The sequence below is a fragment of the Perognathus longimembris genome, chromosome 3 (genome assembly GCF_023159225.1).
Source record: "Perognathus longimembris pacificus isolate PPM17 chromosome 3, ASM2315922v1, whole genome shotgun sequence".
Lineage (NCBI taxonomy): Eukaryota > Metazoa > Chordata > Mammalia > Rodentia > Heteromyidae > Perognathus > Perognathus longimembris.
Window position 1 is genome coordinate 27,234,192 of NC_063163.1, and position 22,029 is coordinate 27,256,220.

Sequence of the window (22,029 nt, forward strand, 5' to 3'; positions counted from 1 at the left end):
AAAGGAGCTAAAGACATATAATGGAGAAAAAAAAAATAGCATCTTCAACTATTGGTGCTGGCAAACCTGGGCGGCCACATGTAGAAAACTCAAAGTGGACCCTATCCTATCACCATGCACCAAGATCAACTCAAAATGGATTAAGGACCTCAACAGCAGACCTGAAACCCTGAAACTAATGAAGGACAGAGTAAGGGAGACACTAGAACTTATAGGCACAGGTAGAAAATTCCTGAACATAGTCCCAGGGGCACATCAGATAGGAGAGAGACTTGACAAATGGGACTACTACAAAATAAAAAGTTTCTGCATGGCTAAAGATATAGCCACTAAATTAGAAAGATAGACAACCATATGGGAAAGGATCTTCACCAGTACAGCAACAGACAAAGGCCTAATATCCGTCATCTACAGAGAACTCAAAAAACTAACCCATTCCAAACCCAGTAAACCAATTATTAAATGGGCAAAGTTGCTAAAGAGAGTCTTCACAGAAGAGATAAAAAATGGCAAAGAAACATATGAGGAAATGTTCAACATCCCTGGCAGTAAAAGAAAGGCAAATAAAAACAACCCTGAGATACCACCTCACTCCAGTTAGAATGGCCTATACTCTGAACTCAGGCAACAACAAATACTGGAGGGGGTGTGGGGAAAGAGGAACCCTCCTCCATTGTTGGTGGGAGTGCAAATTAGTACAACCACTTTGGAGAATGGAGGTTCCTCAGAAAGCTCAGCATAAACATAAATATGACCCAGCTTACCGCTCCTCAGCATCTATCCTGAACAACAGGTTTCAGGATATCATAAAGACATCTGCACATCCATGCTTATCACTGCACAATTCACAATAGCCAAAATATGGAAAAAACCCAGATGCCCCACTACAGATGAATGGATCCAAAAAAATCTAATACCTGTACGCAATGGAATATTACATAGTGATTAGAAATGATAAAATATTGGTATTCGCAGGGAAATAGTCAGAATGTGAACAAATAACGTTGAGCAAGACAAGCCTAGAACACACAGAACAAAGGGGCATGGTCTCTTTGATATATGACTGTTGGGTAGGGGTGGTGGGGACAGTAGAGACCAGGTCTGCAAAACAACAAACTTCTTTCCAAATGGTATTGCCACATGCTTGGGTCTGCAAGTTTACACTATGTATCTAAAACCAAACAACTACTAAACATAAAAAGGTCTAGAATTGTCCTATCAGTGGATCACAATAGCTCAACAGCTATGTACACATGATCATATAAGATAAGGATAAGCAAAAACAACTCCAAGAGAAGGACATAGGAGGATTCTATTGTTGATGTTACCTTTAAAGTTCTAGGTGAATTTCCCTTGTCATACCCTACGTGGTTACTGTATATGATTTTGGTACACTGAAACTTGTATATATGCCTACCTGATCTAGGGAAGGGAAAGAAAAATGAGGGTATAAGATATCACAAGAGATGTACTCACTGTTTATTGTATAATTGTACACCCTTTGCATAACGCCTTGTCAATAAAATTTAATTTAAAAAAATACTATGAAGAAAATAAATTCACTTAAAATTACATTTCAATATATGTCTTCGAAAGAGACAGCAGTTCTTTCAGCATCCAATGTGTAACTATTATCAATTGAAGAACACATGTACATATGTCTGATAAAAGATAAACATTTTTCGGGAATTATTTTACTTTTTCTCCTAAGAAGGTATAGTGTTTTTTGTTGAAAATAATATATACTTACACTCAGCAATCACGCTTAGGGTTTGCAAATGTGTATGGTCCACTGGGCCAGCATCTTGCTATATATGTTACAAATTTAGTAAACCATAAAAATATTAGTCATGTATAAACAGTTCCCTGTACTCACAGCTATTGATGCAAATGTGACATTAGTAAGTGCAGAAAGGCTGAGGAAGCACTGTAAGTATGTGAAAATCAGTATGCCTGTGATGATTTTTAGCTTTAACTCTATTAAAAATGATCTTTTGCTGCATACAATTATTCAATCATTAACTGTTTCTTGGAATTCTATATGCTAATCCACATGCTGCCAAAACATTTCATATATACAATGGAAACATTCTTCTCAGCACACATATAGCTTTGATTTGTGAAGGATGACAGGGAAGTTCTTTGGGAGGGAATATTTTATCTTCTTGTAGCATTGCTTGTGGCTGTCCGCTTCAGTAGGTAATCACATATTTTTATAGCATTAAAATATTCTTGCAAGGCAGTTCCATTTTTATTACATTCCCCTCAGCTGTTCACTTCCACTAAAATGAACAAATGAATGAATGAATGAATAAATAAATAAAAACTTGATAGTATAACTAAAACTCATTAATTAAGACGTTGATAGAATTTGCTAATTTATTATTCAATATTAGTTTTTCTAAATTAGATTTAAAAAATAATTTCTGTTTTTCTGCAGATCCATAAAGTTCAGTTGATATTTTTTTAAAAAATAAGTTAATATTTAATTTTTTAGATTTCCTCTCAGAATATGTTCTTTTCATAGTCTGCTAGATTCTTTTTCCTGAAAGTTTAGTTACTTCTAAGTTAAACCTAAGTAATGGTTTTGAAATTAAAAGTGAGAATCAAATTAAATATCTGCATGCCACTGAAGTTTACTCCTGGTACAAATTATGACTTTTGCTATGACATCACACAAAGTGTATTCATATTACAAAGCTGCATATAACTGCATAATGTTAATTCACCGGCATACAATATCTTCAGATTGGAAATAGACGCTTTAATTGTCTTATGTTAGACATAATTTATATTATTGATTTAGACAGGAAAGAAATTTACTATGAAGACAATAGGTTGTTCATATTAACACCAAATAGTATGGAAAATCCAGCATTGGAAAAACAAAAGCAAAAATCGAGCTAAAATTATATCCTGCTAAAGATAAGAAGTGTTTGATAATTAATACAGAAGTGCTTGTTTCAATTGTGGTTTTATATCCTTCTAACTTTATATCTAATAGGTCTCTTTGTGGTAACAGACTCTCAGGTATTTTTGCTGAAATTTCTTCAATTGGAATAAAAGAAACATTTTCCATGCTCCTGTGTATTCATTATACACATGCATGTACAACCTATAACAGTAGAGAGAATCTAAAGTATATTTGGAAAGCTTTCTAGGCATTTATTGTACTTTTGCCCTTTTACTTACCTAAGTGAAAAGCAAGTGTTCTTTATAAACTTCTACTCCTCATCGGCCTGGTATTTGGAAACCATTCAGATATGAGCCCAGAATAGTTAAATGGCACATTTCCCAAAATTTATGGAATTCCCCATAGCAGTCAAGTATTTCTATCTCTGAATATTTTTCTTTGGAAAAAAATATACATTGTCTTTAAATTTCTCTTAGTCCAAGTTTACTGACACACATTTTAACTTACATCGTTTTCAGAATTCAACATTCTAAAAGAATAATTTCACTGGTTCCAGTCTTTGTGAAATGTTCATCCTTTATCATGTATATCATAATTATGTCATGCTTACAGTTCCAGTTACCAGGGAGCCTAATCAGGGAGTGGAAACACTTCAAATAAAGTTTGCATAGTTGGTATTCTTTTAATATAACTAGATATATCTCACAAGCCAGGTAAATGTTTACAAATATTCTGTATTATACACATATATATGTACACTCTTCACTATATATATACATATATTTTTTCATGTATACAGAGTTCATGCTTACAGAGCTTCATCTGTTTCCTATCAATAACTCATTTTAAATGAAAGATATTTGATCAGATAGGACAGGCTTGGTTAATTTAGCACCCTAAGTATTCTATAGTCGACTAAGTTGGAGCAATAGTTCCATGGTAAAATGTAGCGTCAAGTGGAACCAACTACACTCAAAGTTCAAACAATTAATGAGCAGTTACATATTGGAGAAACAAATCTAAATTCTCTTTGGACTTAATTATCTTAATTTCTAAAAGTAGGATAGTATTAATTTGAATTTCTATGAAGAATAAAATGAAGGTATATAATTATGACTAAAATAGCAGTCTCTTTACAGAAGTTTTTCAGTTATTTAAGAATAAATGAATAAATAAAATTAGAAATTTGAAAAATAATTGAGAAATTGGACTTCTCTCTCCTCCATCTTCTTAACGCATTTACCCTAGAGTTTCATTTTTAACTATTTGTTCAGTCTTGTTAATGTGTATTATTCCCATTTGAACATGGCAAAGATTAGTAGAAACTAAAGCTTGTTCTTTGAACTATAAGCACAGAGGAAGTTAATGTATTTCCCAGTCTCTGTGGCAGTCTAGGAGACTAATAACTTTGATGAAACCTTTTCTATAAGCTGCAAAACTCCCATTAATCTATATCCAATTTTTGTTCCTCTGAATAAATCTTATTATCTAACATAAGTGATACCCCAATGACCAAAGAAATGTCAGATGGATTCATGAGTCAAGTCTTGCTATTAAAGACTTCTTGGTTTGGCAGATTACACGATATCTTGATGTATTCCCAATAAGTTTTATCTGTTTGATTCTATATTTCATGTTGAGGTTTACTTGTATCTCTTCAGTCCTTTAGGTCACTTTTGATGGGCATTGTGTTTGAGGGTTATTCACTAATAAAATAACACTATGCTTACAAAGAGGTTTTTTGGGGGAAGAATATGTGTACTTTATATTTCAAATATAAGTATACTTTTTATTTCATTCTACTTGCCTACCCACTTACAGTATATGAAAAAATACTCAGAAGGAGGTACTAGAGAAGGGTGTTTTAGCCTGAACCATCATACTGTTCTGAAAATATGGAAAGTTGTAATAATGCCCAGAAAGGATCATTTGTTACTGAAATTTTTTACATGATTGATTGGAAAACAAAAAAAAATCAAGCTCTTAATATGAAAAGATGTTTATTGAAATGAACTCCAAGAAATGGAAACAAGAGAGCTTTGTATTATTGTTCTTTTGCTTGGTTTGTTTGTTTGTTGCTTTTCTCTTTTGTCCCTGTTTTTGTATTCTGTACCTTTTGTCTCGTATTTAAGTTTATCTGGGGTGGGGCGGGGGGGTAAGGGGAACACAGAAATGGTGGGTGAACAAATGCATCACTATCCCTAAGCACTGGGTTGAAAACCAACTATATAATTTGTGGGGAAGAGGGGTCAGGAACAAAAATATAGGCAAGAATGAGGGAAGTGACATTGTTTAAAAGGAACTGAACTCATTACATGACTTTTGTAATTCTACTGTATACCAGCTTTACAATAACAAAAAAAAAATATGCGCTTTGTAAAAATTTTTATTACAGATTTTTGCCTACTTTTTTCAGTTTAATTAATTATTCTCAGGTAAGATAATTTAATGTTGTAATATATAAGTGCAAATTATTTTATTATATATTTGTAAATTTGATGCAAAAAATTTACCCCTGACAGTCTGCAGCTCTGGAAAGTAGACTGTGAAAGCTACTAGGCTCCAGGAAAAGTGCATATACATAAACACACACACACACACACACACACACACACACACACACACACACACACACATACACAAACAAACCGAAATAGGTCACTTGAAGGGATGGGTGAGTATGGGCTAATGGTTGAAAATAAATTGAATTTTTGGTGACACTGACCAGGATGTTGGAGGAGGAGTGGGGGGAAAGGGTAAGGGGATGAGGAAGAGGAAAGTGGTGAGAAAGAGGAGGAAGATGAGGAGGTATCTATATCTAACCATCCAGTGACTGTAATAGGTCAAACACATACAGGATTAAAAAAAAATAGATCATCATTCAGCAATATGCCCATATGGAAAGTACAACAGGCCAACAAGAAGTACACTCTTAGTCAACTCTGTCTTCAGATGTAATGAAGAGAATATTCTCTTTCTTTCTCTTATTTAGCCACATATATACAGTACTAAAATATACTTTGTTGTCAACATAACTTAAGATACTACCCTCAGTGAACTGTTATTCCTGGCCACCCATATTTTTTAAATGTGTTGAATTCCTGCTAGCTGTGTATTTCTACTTTATGAAGGAGAATATGTATTTAAATTATCATTTATAACCAATTTGAAAGTTCAGCCTAAGTAAAATGAAGTAATTTACTAGGTGGTAGTAGCTGTCCTTCAAGAAATCAATTTCAAGTACAATGGGAGATTTGGCTTTGTCCAGATTTCCCAGAAGAGACAGTAACTGATTGAAACATGAGACACTGGATTACTGTCCGTAGGGAAAGAAAGTGCAATGAAACCCAACATGTTCCTGAACCTGATACTAGCTTAGCAGTTATCAGTCTTCAATTAGTACTTTTTAAGTATCCTTTAACTTTCCTCATGCTTGTGAGTATCCCAGTAAGGTCTTCTATCTGTTAGGCCACTGGCTAAAGATGAGTTAGAGATAAATGACTGGAGAACAAGATAGTCTTTACCTCACATGTGAGAAACCCTTCATCCATTAGTCCTTTCCTTAAAACAAGCAATTCACCAAAAGCTCTTAGTGACTTGCTGGGATTGGTGATATTTGGGTCATTTATAGAATGACAGAATTACCCTTGAAGCCCTACTTCTTTTCACTTCAAACTAGAAAATGACAGCCTGGAAAGTTAGTTTTGGCTTGTATTTGTGTTAGTAAATAAGTGTTACTGGGACCAAACATGTTCTTCAAATAGTATTGCATGCTACTGTTTCCAAGAGAAGAATTGAGTATCTAACTTAGAGATCAAATATTCTTTAAAGAAAACTTTTATAGATTGCTTTATATTGCTACATTAAAAGAGATATGTTTTGTACAAAATACACATCTCCCAGAGTATCTTTATCAGATTATCACTTGTTGAAATTAAACACAACCACTACAAATGATTCCATGTCGTAAGTGAATAGAACATAATAGTCTGCCCCAAACTAAAAGTAAGCAAATGAGAAAAGAAACAAGCTGGGAGCCAGTGGCTCACACCTACCTTCTTAGCTATTCAGGAGGCTAAGACTTGAGGATTGTGGTTCCAAGGAAGTATATGAAAAAGTCTGTGAGACTCTTATCTCCAATTAACTACTAAAAGCTGATAATAGGCAGAAAGTGGGGCTGTGGCTCAAGTGCTAAAGCATTAGCCGTGAGTTCAAACCATAGTACTGGCTAAAAAGAAAAATTAAACAAACAAATAAACAGAAAAAAACCCTGAGTCACTTTAATGTATTTCAATTTAATTTTAAATATGTTGCAGGAAAGCAAGAAGACTAAGAAGGCATGAAAGTTAATGAGTGATAAATGACAATTATTGCAAAAATAATCCTTAATAGCTGTTATACTTCCAAATATGTTCTCAAGGAATATAAGTTCAGCAGTTTAAAGACAGTAAAATTGTACCACATCTAATCTTTGAAGCGCTCCAAAAGTTATATTGCCTAATGTGGGCGCTTAAATCACAATAGAGAAATCAAAGACAATAGCAACAGTGTGTGATTAGCAAGCAGTGCTAGAACTTTGATACAACTATTCAGAAATGTAAGAAATGAAAAAATAATTTTCTATACCTTGGTACTTAGCAAATTTTTCCTTAATGTTTTATTAGTATATGACAGCAAAGATAATTCTTACTAAGAGTTTCAAGAGGTACAAAATTAAAGCTTTGAATATGTGACTTAAATGATTCAAAAGCTTTACAGATTGCTTAATTTTGCAGCTTCCGATCCAACTAGAAGTATTTCTTTCAAATTTGTTCCTGTTCACTGAATCATAAATGCCAGCAGTTGTTGATGTAAGAATGATAAAAATTTTGCAGGGAAAAAAAGGGATACAACTATTGTGAGCTGTAAATGTTTTCCTTATCTTTTTAATATCTCTACTTCCAGCCGAGTATACAGAACTTATTTTAAAATCTGTGAAGTTTTTTCCCCCCACAAAATTTAATGAATCAGGCAATGTGAAAGAAAAAAATCAGCCTGAGAGAGATTAGACTTGGCATAACCTAGAGGGGTTCCTATACTATAACAGCAGATACTGAGCATAAAGCTTTAGGAATAAATGTTTGTTGGTTGGGTTTAAGTCTTCCTATGATCTTGTTCCTCCTTTCTAAAAGCTTCTTTCTCCCTTAGGAGTAGAAAAAAATTTACCAATGTCTCTATCTTGGAAGTGAGTTTTTCTTTTTTAAATTCTTGTCATTCCTTAGTTTTGTCTTGTTTTGCTTCAGGTTTTTAAAGAGTCTCGCAGATGGGGTTTTTAAATGAGTTTTTGATACACTTTCCACGTAGACTTTGAAACAAGATTGTCACAGGAATTTGCAATTCTTTAGGATGAACTAAAGGCACTGTGCATTATGAGGTGGATCTGAATCTTTTGTTACCTGTGACATAAGGCTGTAGTTTCAATATTGAGTGTTCCCCTACAGCCTTTACATAATTCTGCATTCTGGGGTATTACTAAGAGATGATTGAATTATATCAAGTGTGGCTTTCTGACTAAGACTGTTAGGCCTGTACTTTTCAAATGACAGCATCCATCCAAAAGACATGAACTCCCTTGCAATTCTGCAACACACGTTCAGTTGTAATAATGTGATGGTTAATCTTAATTCTCAACTTGTTTCAACTGAGAATTCACTGTGTGATCAGAAAAATACATATTTGAGACTGTTTGTAATGACATTTTCAGAGACAATCTGACCATAATAAGAACTCTACATTATGAATAGTTTAATACAACATAGTAGTAAGTGCATGATGGCATTGTAATGGGAAGATGTGGAGGCTGGATGGGTTGGAGATCAGTCACCTGGGGCAGGCCTTGAAGGTTATCTCTTGCCCTGACCTTTCCCTGTAAATCACTCTCCTTTCTTCCAGAACATTTTGATGTGAACTGCTTTGCTCTTCCATGCCCTCTAGTCAGTGATACATTGACACCTCAGAAACCATGAGCCAAAATAAATCTTACCTCCTGTCTGGTATTTTGTTCAAAAAAAGATTGCAAAAGTTATTAATACGGGAAGTGGATAGCAGAGAAGTTGGGTCACTGCTGGAACCAAACCTGACTAGTTGCTTCTTGAGCTTTTAGATATGTTTGGTGAGATAATATGAAGTGTTTGAAAGAATCTAGCTAGAGAAAACCTAGGGTGATTGAAGCAGAGCTTAGTGAATGAGACTGGTGGCAGATCAGAAAGGCTGAATGTCAACAGAAAGATAAACACTGAAAGTAATTTATAATTCCCCTGATAGGACACCATGATGGTATTATTGGCAAGGTGATGAAAGTAGAAGTTTAACCTGCTTGCAGGTTTTAGGGCATGACATCAGAGGCCATCATCTTGGCCCCCCTTTCGATACTCCTCTCTCTTATGACAGGCAGCAATGATGTGAACTGCTCTGCTCCACCATGTCCTTCTAGTTACCATAGGTTTATGCCTGTGAGAACCTGGGCCAAAATAAACCTTTTCCCTACTGAAGTTGTTCTGTTAGACATTTTGGTCATAGCAATATCATAATAATTAACACACTTTAGAAGTCTGTTCATGGACTTTATGGACTTACATTTAGCTTTAAAGACATTCAAAGGAGACTAGCCAGGATTCTGACAAAATGTAGTTTTGTAGCTTCCGGATGTAGCTTCCGGATCTTTTTCTAAAATTTTAAATCCATCTCCAGGTGTTACAGACCACTGTCGCATTTTCCAGTAGAGATTCTTTCTTAGAAATGCCCTTTGAATTTAGACTTCATTGATTCTTGGTAAAAAAAAACAAAAACAAAAACAAATAGCCGAACTATTCCACTTGAGAAAGTGAATAGAGAACAGAGCTCCTCACTGAACACAGCCTACCGCCATCACCGGAAACATCAACGTGCCTGTCCATTTCCTGTCTGCCTCCCACTGTTAATGGAAGTTCGATTTTAACAGCACTTTGGAAAGCCACGAAACAACAAACCTCAAAATAGTCCCATCTGTCAGTACTGACAACACGTGTTTTTAGCACTTCTCTGATGTGTTAGCTTCTGATCCAGTCCTACTAATTGTTTATAGGGGCACTTTTCAATATCTTAGATAAATGTAAAAATAAGTCTAAAATATGAGGAAAATATTAATTACCATTATTTTTAGAATGTTGAAGGAGAGGAACAAAGCTTTCTAAGGATGAGGAAATTGAATAAGTAACTCCTGAATTCCAATAAAGAAGTAACAAAGTGTAGGGACTTATTACCTCCTGTGTAGTCCCCTTTCACCTGCGAGTGTAGGCCACCCGTCCTGCAGGCGGCAAAGCTGGAGTGAAGGCTATGTGCAAGCCTTGGGTGTGTGTGGCCACGAGACGCCCCTCCCCCCCCCCACACACACTAAGAATGAGGACGCAGGACACGCGGGCTTTCTCAGAGAAGACATCTAGGAATTCCAGCGTTTACTCAGGGGAGGGCTTTATATGACAGTAATGGCGGCAGGAAGGGGAGGGATCTGGAGGCACTAGTGATAGGCTGATCTGGGCTGTCCATCACAGTGATGTCACAGAACTGCCCTCAGAGGCGGAGATCACAGCCCACAGGACTGCCCCCTCGGGCTCTGCTTGTTGCCATTATGATAGCCATGTGCTCGGAGAAGGAAGGCGGGGTTAGTTTAGGCCGCCTTTCTGGTTTGGGGGGGGTGGTGGGAGGTAGGCGTAGACAACAGCCTCACAGCCTCAGGGCGGGAGAGGGGGCAGTCACTCAGGACCGCCCCTTGAAGTTATAGCCAGAGCCCAAGAACAAAGCAAAAAACAAAACAAACAAAAAAAGAAAAACAACAGCAACAATAAAACCTCAGCTTCCATGAAGTGCTCATTAAAAATTAAAATCTCAAGTTATTTGATAATATATATTGCTATTGTCTCCCTTGACCAGTGCGAGAATTACAAGGAAGTGAGCAGTGTTTTCTTTTGGGTATAGGCCGTTTCGTGTCAAATTGCATAATGGAGCTAGGGAGTTTATTAAACTTGATATACAAAAAAAATATATATATTCTTCTCCAGTTCAGAAACCAGCCAAATTTTTCATTAAGACTTGTAAAAACAGACAAAGATGCAGCAATTATGTAAAGAAAATGCTCTTCTAAAGCAAATTGGCCCAGATTTTTAAAAAATGTTAAAAACAGTAGAATTCTGATTTTACCAGAAGACAACTAAATTTTATTATACCTGTATCACATTAGTGAGTAAACATTTACATTGAATTTACCAAATTCATAGGCTACAAAATATAATTTTATAAGTATACTATTATCACATTATGTTTTAATGAATGTTAAAGAACAAAAACATAGTATGTTTTAGTAAATATTAAAACTATCAACTGATGAATGACTAGTTGAAACACAAAACAACTCACAAATCTTTTTTGTGAAATGAAAAAAAGTAAGTTAGGGATCAACAATTTGGAAATTGCTGAACGATACCATTTTTGCTTTTTTTTTTTTTTAAGAAACCTCGATGAGGAGGAAAAGAGTGAAATGGAAAAAGTATATTATATTATACTCAGAAATTATTAGAATATCATTGATCAGCTCATAAAGTAAATTTATATTATGCATCAGTGCAACAGTGGACATAATTAAGCATATAATTCTTTTGGCTTTTACTTGTAAACTTAATTATATAATCATCGATAATATTCTGGAAAAGCTGTAGCATCAATTGGTAATATATTGAAAGCATTTGCTATTTAATATGCCAAAAATCTAAAAACTTTACTTATCCAATTAAAATTTTTGCAATATATGTTATTTTAATTGATAATATTCTGGATAAGGTATAATAGCATCAATTGGTGAGTAAGACATTGGAACTAATTGTTACTTAATAATATACCAAAAATCTAAAAACTTTATCTAATTAGAACCTGTGCAATACACATTTTCGTCCAACTGAATGACTATTTTCCTCACTGTAGGTTGTTTTACCATTAATTTATGTTTCTTAAGGAGAATTTCTAGTGTCAAGGTATAACTTGGAATTTTTCTTTTCTAAATTTATAATATATAATATGTAACCTCTACTGGGTTAGAAAAAGTGTTACTGAACATCTAGAAATGTGTGTGGTATCACAGAAATAAGTCCTTAAAATAATTTGAAATATGTAATAGTATTTAGAGCTTACAGCATCAAAATAGGAATTGCATAAAAATCAGGAAATAATGATTTAAGTTACACACTTCTAACTTTGAAACAGAATTTATCTTGTAATATCATTCCAAGTAGGCTCAAATTTCTATTACTATGATTTCTTACATATTTACTTTTTAAACTTTTAGATTATATGATATTATACTGGATTCACATATGATCATGAATTTCTTTTAAATGTAATTTCTGTTTCAGATATTTACCTTTCAAAATACAGAGTTCACTTATTGTAGTTATGAGTTTATAAATACAGATATTTTCATTGTATACACCATGTTTTAAAAAAAATCACAAAATAATTAAACCACATCAGATATAGGAACAGATAACTAAACCATTAATCAGAATATGCTAATATGAATTCAATATTAAATAATCTATTTAGAATTCTAAGACTGTGTATTTCTTCACAATGATACAAATTATAAAATCTTCTGAGTAATATTTGCCAAAAAGACATCAATAAATCAATTTGAATTATAAAATACAAATATTGAAACATTCATTTATAAGTAATATTACAGTACTTTTCTTTCAAAATTAAATTTACAAAACTCGGCCTTTGGCAAAATCCATTTCTCACTATTATGTTTAGGATTTCATAAGAACCATTAAACCATTCTTATATTAAAGTGAGATTTTGGAACAAAGAAATATTTTCCAAGGAAAAGGAAAATTTTCCAGGAAAATTTGCTACAAGTGAAACATGTTACATGATTTTTAGAGCATCACAGAAGCATGAAAAATGTAATATTGTTGGAAAACAGAAGTTTATTTCTGTATAATGCTGCATATGGTATAGGACTTTTTGAATAGCTAAGAAAAACTATATTGAAGGATTATTAATTGGTATTATATTTCAGAATATTGCTCAATTCATTAAAAACTAAAATGGAATTTTAATCTAAATAGCTAACAAAACATTTCACACACATGACATAACTGTCATGCCTCACAATATTACTCTAGATACTATTGTCACACTTTCATGAGTTCCTGAGAAACCAAATGGGCAAAGAAGTCACATATAAATTTTTGTTTTAGAAATTCTAAAAGTCTTAACAATTGACTTTTGAAATGTTCTTCAACTTTTTCTCCTAAAAAAAGAGAAATTATCTGGGCTTTCCTACAGTAGAAATGAAACTTAAAATATCATTATTAATATAAATTTGTCCAAAAGTTTTGTCTCCATTTATAAATTTAGAAATGAAATAATTATAAGATTTATTTCTAAGGATTATATGTCTAAACACTTATTAAAATATGAATTCAAAATTGTTTTTATCATAATTTTCATCATTAAGAATATTTTAATAAAACCAAAGTACAAATTCATGAGGATTAAAGTAATATGTGAAAGCTCTTTCATAATTGTATTGAATTAACTGAAAGTGAACTACAGTGATCTAGATACAGCTGAAGGTAGTGTTTATATGTTGTACAAGTTGTGGTTTTTCAATGAATAGGGCACACCTTGGCCCTCACCAAATACAATTCAAGATGTCTTTCATTATTGACAGGACAAAGAAAACATTCAGAAATGAGTAGAATAACTGTTCAGTTCTGAGAGTAGCAAAAAACTACTTTTTTAATGGTATTTTTTTATTTCCTAATAAACAGTAGAAAGCTCACGAGTGCAGTATAACTTTAGGTTAAACTTTTTGAAATTTTATCAAGAGAATATTCCACCTCAAGATTTAAGTTTCTGTTCTTAACAAAAACAAAACGTAGTATTTTATTATTAGCTAGAAGACATTTAAAGAATGATCATGATTTAGTATTTAGTGGTGTTACAGTGATTAGGCAGTGTGTAGAATAATCTTCAAATATGAGTCTAGTTTACTAACAAATGCAATACTATAGCTTGGATCTGAAATATCTTTGAGATCCATAAGCTTTTGAGAGGTTCTAGTTCACTTCTGGAGATAAGACCTAGTATTCAGAACTTAATCCAATGAGAAACTGCTTTGGAATGGGACTATAAGGCGGTTGACACCTTCCTCCCAACAATAGGACACTTATCTGCAGACCTCTACTATAAGATAGAGAAATGACTTGTTCCCTATATATGCAAGACTTTGGTTCTGTTCAAAAAGAGGAGTTGTTAGGAATACAGTAAATATGTTTTGTTTTGCGTCTTTTTTTTAATTGTCAAATTGATATATAGAGTGGTTACAGTTTGATACTTTAGGCATTGGTTACATTTCCTGTACTGTTTGTTACCTCCACCCTCATTCCCCTTTTCCCCCCTTTACCTTTTCCCCCCATGAGTTGTTCAGTAGATTTACACTAAACAGTACTGCAAGTATTGCTTTTGTAATCATGTGCCTTTTTTACCTTGTGTTTCTCGACTTCGGTATTCCCTTAGTGTTTCCTAGTTCTAATATCTGTATACATGATTTCCAATGTACTCAGATAAGATACAGAGATAGTGAAGGTACAACCACAGGAAGGGCATACAAGAGGATCATTAATAATAGAAGCTACGATTTCACATCGCATGTTGAAAGTAATTACAACAGTGATATAACAGTCATTTCCATAACATGGAGTTCATTTCACTTAGCATCATCTTTTGTGTTCATAAGGATATAGCTATTGGGCTATTGTCATCCTCTGCTGTGACTAGCCTATACCTGTGCTAATTATTCCCTATAAGGGAGACCAGAGTCCATGTTTCTTTGGGTCTGGCTCACTTCACTTAGTATATGTTTTTCCAAGTCCTTCTATTTCCTTATGAATGGGACATTGTCATTCTTTTTGATAGAGGCATCAAATTCAGTTGTGTGTATGTACCACATTTTCCAGATCCATTCGTCTACTGAGGGTCATCTGGGTTGGTTCCAGATTCAAGCTATTACAAATTGTGCTGTTATGAACATTGTTGTGCTGGTGGCTTTAGTGTGATTTTTGTTTGTGGTCTTTTGGATAGATACCCAAAAGTGGGGCTGCTGGGTCATAGGGGAGCTCTATGGTTAGCCTTCTGAGGAACCTCCATACTGCTTTCCAGAGTGGCTGAACCAGTTTACATTCCCACCAACAATGAAGTAGGGTTCCATTTTGGCCACATCCCCTGCAACATTTGTTATTGTTAGTTTTCTTGATATAAGACATTCTTACTAGGGTGAGATGGAATCTCAATGTTGTTTGGATTTGCATTTCTTTTATGGACAGTGATGTAGAGCAATTTTTCAAATGTATCTTGGCGATTCTCATTTCCTCATCAGAGAAATCTCTTTTTAAGTCTTTAGCCCACTTGATGAGGGGGCTATTGGTTCTTTGAGGTTTTGTGTTGGATGAAGGTAATTCTTTTAGTTCTGCATATATTTTAGATATGAGGCCTTTGTCCGTTGGATGGCTGGTAAAGATCTTCTCCCAACCTGTGGGCTTTCTGTTTATCTTGCATGCTATGTCCTTTGCCCTACAGAAGTTCTGCAGCTTGATGCAGTCCCATTTGTCCAACCTTTCTTTTATTTGCAGCCTTTCTGGGTCTTTGTTAAGGAAGTTCTGTCCTGCGCCAAGGATCCCAAGTGTTTCTCCTACTCCTTCCTTTAGTTTTTTCAGGGTGTATTATAAAGCTATAGTAATAAAAACAGCTTGGTATTGGCACCAGAACAGGCCTGAAGACGAATGGCACAGAATTGAAGACCCAGAAATGAACCCACAGAACTATGCCTACTTAATCTTTGGTAAAGGAGCTAAAAAAGTAGCCTGAGAGAGAGCCTCTTTAACAAATGATGCTGGCAAAACTGGTTCAACACATTCAACAAACTAAAACTAGATCCTTATATATCACCCTGCACCAAAATCAATTCCAAATGGATCAAAAACCTCGAAATCAATACAGACACCCTGAAAAAACTAAAGGAAGGAGTAGGAGAAACACTTGGGATCCTTGGCGCAGGACAGAACTTCCTTAACAAAGACCCAGAAAGGCTGCAAATCAAAGAAAGGTTGGACAACTGGCACTGCATCAAGCTGCAGAACTTCTGTAGGGCAAAGGACATAGCATGCAAGATAAACAGAAAGCCCACAGGTTGGGATAAGATCTTTACCGGCCATTCAACGGACAAAGGCCTCATATCTAAAATATATTCAGGGAGCCAGCAGGAGCAGAGGGAAGAAACACCTGGGCCAGGCGCATTACTTTTCCACAAAAGCTTCCCCGGGGTCCCCACAGTGCCCAGTGGAAGGCGGTCCTGAGGATCTCAGCCTCCATTTTCGCTGTTCGTTGCCTGGCGGGGTCCCAGCTGCCTCCCTGCAGTTCCAGGGTCTTCCCGAAGGCCTTCATGCAGGGCGGCTTCCTGGACTCTCCTGTGGCCGTCCTCGCCCACCCGCGGCTTAGCGGCATGACCTTTACCTGCCTGGCTCAACACCTTGCGGCCATGCGCACCTGCACTGTCACCCCAGAGGCCCCCCAGGAGGTGCTGCTACATCCCCTGGTGGCAGAGACCAGGTCAGGGGAAAGTGGTACTGAAGGCCTCTGGCTGTCCCCCACCCTCACGAGCAGTCTGGGTTCAGGAAGGCTCCAGGAGGAGGGGGACACCTGCGGCTCAGCCAGGATGGGCGCAAGCTCCTCATCAGCAACTTCAGCCTTGACTGGGACCTGGGGAACTACTCTATGCTGTGCAGCGGAGCACTGGGTGCTGGGGGCAACCAGATCACACGTGCAGGACCCTCCATCTCCTCATGGAAACTACGAAGAGCCCGCAATGCAGCCGTGCTGACTTGGGATGTGGAACGCGGGGCCCTGATCAGTGGCTTCGAGATCCAGGCATGGACACAGAGATCTGACCTGAGCAGAGTCAACAACTACAGAGACTGGGTCACCCTGCTTTTTCTGGGACCTGGAGAATGGTCTGCTGTGGTTCCACTCTCTCCTGGGAATCCCAGGGCCTAGGTCTTGCGGATCCTGCCAGTCCTGGGAGCTCATCCCCGGATTCCATCCCAAAGCCGGGTCTACCACACAGGCCCCACTCTGAGCCCTGGAGCCATCGCTGGCATCGTCCTGGGATCCCTACTAGGCTTGGTGCTATTGGTCGGGCTCATTGTCCTGTGTATCTGCTGCCTGCGGCACTCCCAGGGAAAAGCTCCTACAGGAAAGCAGGGGCCCCTGAACTTTGCACCTATGATCACCCTACCAAGAAAGACCAAGCAGAAGAGTGTGACCCCAGTACAGACTCTACAGCCACTGCCTATCAAATTCCCACTGAAGGACCACAGCCCAGACAGAGACCTCCAACTCACAGCCCCATCCAGTCATCTGTCCAGGTGGAGGCTCACGGACTGTTCGGACAGCCACGCAGGTGTGATCAGAGCTGGTGGCCAGCTCTGTATGGTATCTGTTGCCCCAGCAGCATGGAGGGACTGTAATCACTTAGGGGAGAGGCGCTTTCTCTTCTCTCTCCCTCTCTCTCTCTCCCTCTCTCTCTCTCTCTCTCTCTCTCTCTCTCTCTCTCTCTCTCTCTCTCTCTCTGCCTTTCCTCTCCCTGTCTCTCTCTCCTCTCTCTGTTTCTCTTTGTCTCTCACTCTCTCTTATAGAAGAAGGCTCACTGTGTGTGAGCACCTGGACTAGGTGAGATTCCTGCAGATCTAATAACGTTCTGCTCAAACTCAGAGGTGGGGCTTGCTGTGTTGCTAGGAACCAGAATGGGCGCCCTGGTGATTGGTTCTAAGTTCACATTGCATCCTCCAGGCCACGCCCTTCCGGCTCCTGCCTCAACTATGCCACTCTTCAAAATCTTGTAAAAATCTGCACACCGCCTTTTTGATGTTACCAAGACTTCTCATCCTGACTTTGAGATGTCTTGTGGCTTGACCTTTGCCAGCCTCAGTCACCTTTCTTCCCCAGGATTCCCCATGCACCCCAGCAGTACCCACTCAGACAGTGAGCCAGACTCAAAGAAACATGGACTCTATGGTCTCTCTTATAGGGAATAATTAGCACAGGTTTAGGCAAGTCACAGCAGAGGATCACAAGAGCTCAATAGCTATACCCCTATGAACACATAAGTTGATGCTAAGTGAAATGAACTCCATGTTATACAAATGATTGTTATATCACAGTTGTAACTAGTCTCAACATGCCATGTGTAACTGTAGCTTCAATTATTGATGGTCTTCTTGTATCACCCTCCTGTGATTGTACCTACACTATCTCTGTAACTTATCTGAGAATATTGGAAACCGTGTATACTGGTATTAGAACTAGGAAATTGAAAGGTAATAACACATTTGAGAGACACAGGGTAAAAAAAGACAAACAACTACAAAAGCAATACTTGCAAAACTGTTTGTTGTAAATGAACTGAACAACCATGGGGGGGGGGGGGGAAAGGGGAGGTGGGAGGGTGAAGGAGGGATGTGGTAACAAACAGTACAAGAAATGTATCCAATGCCTAATGTATGAAACTGTAACCTCCACGTAATTCAGTTTGATGATAATAATAATAAAAAGAATCAACAAAACAAAGAGTTGGTTCTTTGAAAAAATTAACAGGATAGACAGACCTCTAGCAAACCTGACCAAAAAACAAAAGCAGCAAACCCAGATAAAGATCAGACATGAAACAGGTAACATCTCCACAGAAACAACCAAAATTCAGAACACAATAAGGGACTATTTTGCAAACCTTTATGCCAACAAATTCGAGAACCTGGAAGAAATGTATGATTTCCTAGAAAAAAAATTGATATCCCCCAAATTCAACCATGAAGATTTAAACCTTCTGAACAGACCCATATCCAGCATTGAAATAGAAATGACAATAAGTGATCTCCCATTCAAGAAAAGCCCAGGTCCAGTCGGATTCACTAAATATGTTTTTAAAATAATGCATTATTATTTCTAAAAAATCTAAATTGGAAATTTAGTTTTTCCACATACTATGTAATCTATGAAAAATATTTTAACTTGTTTTGGTCTGTTACTTTGTATAAAATATACATTATAGTATTTTTATCTCTAGTTATTTGGCAAATCATGTTTTATATCACACTCAATCACACACACATATATATATATACTTATAAAAATGTCTTTATATAATAATATATAAATATAATCTAATAGACTAAATTAAATAATGTATTATTTCATGCTTGTCTCTTTCAACTTAGAGAAAGAGTAATCGCACATTATTTCTGAGTAAAATAATCCTTTAAATTTACCCTGCTTTTAAAAAACTTTTCAGGCTTGCCTCTGTTGGCTATTCTCTTTCTTTATTATATAACTACTTTCTTCTCAGTTATTTTTCCTGAAAATACTTAGTGGTAATTACATTACCAGTGTTTAGGAATAGCTATTAAATTTACAGATACATTGGCAAATGTGTTGTTTTAGCACTAATCTCATAGAGATTGTGAAGGAAATTGAATAAGAGATATTACAGATGTAAATATAAATATGAACGGATTTAAAAGACTGTATTCCCCTGATGTGTATGTATATAATACTTTGTATATGTTAGCATGCCTAAGTATGTACATTTATATTTATTAAAGGAACAGTTTGTGAAGTTATCAATTGCTTTTATAAAGTGTCATAAATGTGATGTAAAATGTTATATAATCTGTGGCATCATTTAGAAAGCAGGGAGAATATTAGTGTGCATAGATTATAGTAGTAAATTTGTGTTGTTTCTGAACACATGTATATATATGTATATATGTGTGTGTGTGTGTGTGTGTGTGTGTGTGTGGTTATTTAATTAATATCAGCTTTTAAAAAGAGATCTGGTAGAGAGAGAAAAGAACTTGAGAAATCCTGTTTCTTCCTCACTTCTTTGAATATGGATGGTGGCCAGATATGGTGTCGACTGTAATTGCAAGACTACGTGCTGAGGCAGAAATGATCTGTTTTAAGCCAACTTGATCTCTGAGCAAGATCTTCTCCAAATTAATAAAAAAAGTGAAATAAAGGAAGAAAGGAACGAAGGAAGAAAAGAATGAAGGAAGGAAAGTAGGAAGAAAGCAGGAAGGAAACTAAATAATATTGTCTTGAAATATGGAAATGAAGTCCTTAAACTAAGTATTATTAAATAATGAGAGATGAACTCTATTTTCCTATAGGGTTGCCAGGCTCTGCTCTGAACCTTATATCTCCATGGACTTTATTAGTGACAAGAAATCCTATATCCTGTTGAACCTATTTTCATTCTACCATCTTCTGCATAAAATGCCAACCTGTGTACCTAATATCAAACAATTCTATAGAAAGCTCACTCTATTGAAGCAATGTACATCTGTATTCTTTTAGAGAATTCTTCTTTGAATAAAATTTCAGTGTTTAGAATTGTTTAACTAGAGAATGAAATTTAACAGGTGAAATATGAAAACAAATATGTGTTAAAATATTCAGGAATATTTAAATACCAAAACAAGGCCTTTTAAAAAGCACTTCATTAAGCTGTATTTCAGGCTGGGGTGTACGGTTTCCATTCTTGACTTATCCTGTTACAGTGTGTCTTACATCAAGTTAAGAACATATCCATATGTCAGTTTTTCTCATCAAAAAAGAGGATAACAATAAATATGACTCTAACGTTTATTGGGAAAATGAAAACAAATTAACAAATATAACATTTTTGCAACACCAGCAGATATTCTTAACACTCTTTAAGATGTAATGTCATCCGTTTTACTTTTCAGTCAACAAAGTAATTATGTTTTCAAATAAATAATTTACTAAGGGTATTTAAGGTTCATCATATTTGAATTACATAAAAGCCATGGTATGCTTTAATAGTTTACAGCAAAATGAAGAAAACAAGATTTTGGGGGAAAAAAGTAGTAAATTATCCACTCAGTTGCTCTTAACAGGATCAACTTTAATTTATGTGTTCCCACAGCTACATTTAACTTCAAAATTCAAATTCATAGTATCACAATACTTAAATACCTTCAATTACACTTTCTATGTATTTTTTATTATTATATGGCTCCTGTACTTTCATGTTAAATTAGGTAGTCAGAATTTTTAGAAAAAAAGTAATTGCCACATTTTATATCTCACTGCACTGTAGGATTCCTCAGCAAATATCTATTATAGAAGTAATATTTGCTGGGCAAAACTTTGACACCTACAAATATTATTTTGGATGTTCTAGTACTACATGTCTAAATAGTTTCTCCAAAACACAAATCTGGCTTTAGTCCTAGAAAAGAGTCCTGGCATAAAATTCCATTGTGTATATGTAACACATTTTCTTGATCTATTTGTCTACTGAGGGGCATCTGGGTTGGTTCCAAAAACTGTTTGGTGTAAACCAACTGAACAACTCATGGGGGAGAGGAAAAGGGGGAAGGGGAAGGGGGAATGAGGGAGGAGGTAACAAACAATACAATAAATATACCCAATGCCTTACGTATGAAACTGTAACCTCTCTGTACTAAGAAAAAAATAAAAATAAAAATAAATTAAAAAAAAAAGAGTCCTGGCTTCTAAAAATCTCAGCAAGTCCTGCTATGTCCGTGTAAATGCAGCCTAGGGATTTGAAGAGTACCTCTGTTAGCAGGTGGTTTTCCAATGTAAATTCTGAGCTCTTTACTCAAGTCCTTTTGTTTTTACCAAATTCCTCAGAATAAAACTAATAGCAGCAAAGCTAATATATTTCAATGGCCACAGGAATTCAAACAGAAAGAAACTGCTGGAGGCAATGACTTCTTTTTCCTGAATGTTGCTTTTGCTCTAAATCTTCTAAAATGTTAGTCACAGGAGAAAAATATTTTCCTTCAAAATTGTTCCACAGCTTTAGAATTCAACAAACCTAATGCTGTACTGTTGCCAGAGCTGATATTTCAAAAAATGTAAATAGCAAACAGCAATAAAAGACCAGTTCAACCAAAGAATGAAACAAGAAAAAAAATATATGTACACATACACTTACATGT

General features: G+C 35.8%; 1 pseudogene; it reads left to right on the forward strand.

Moving 5' to 3' along the window:
- The window catches only part of LOC125347570, a 173,273-nt pseudogene extending 155,792 nt beyond the window's left edge, over window positions 1–17,481 (forward strand).
- Window positions 17,482–22,029: the final 4,548 nt, after the last annotated feature.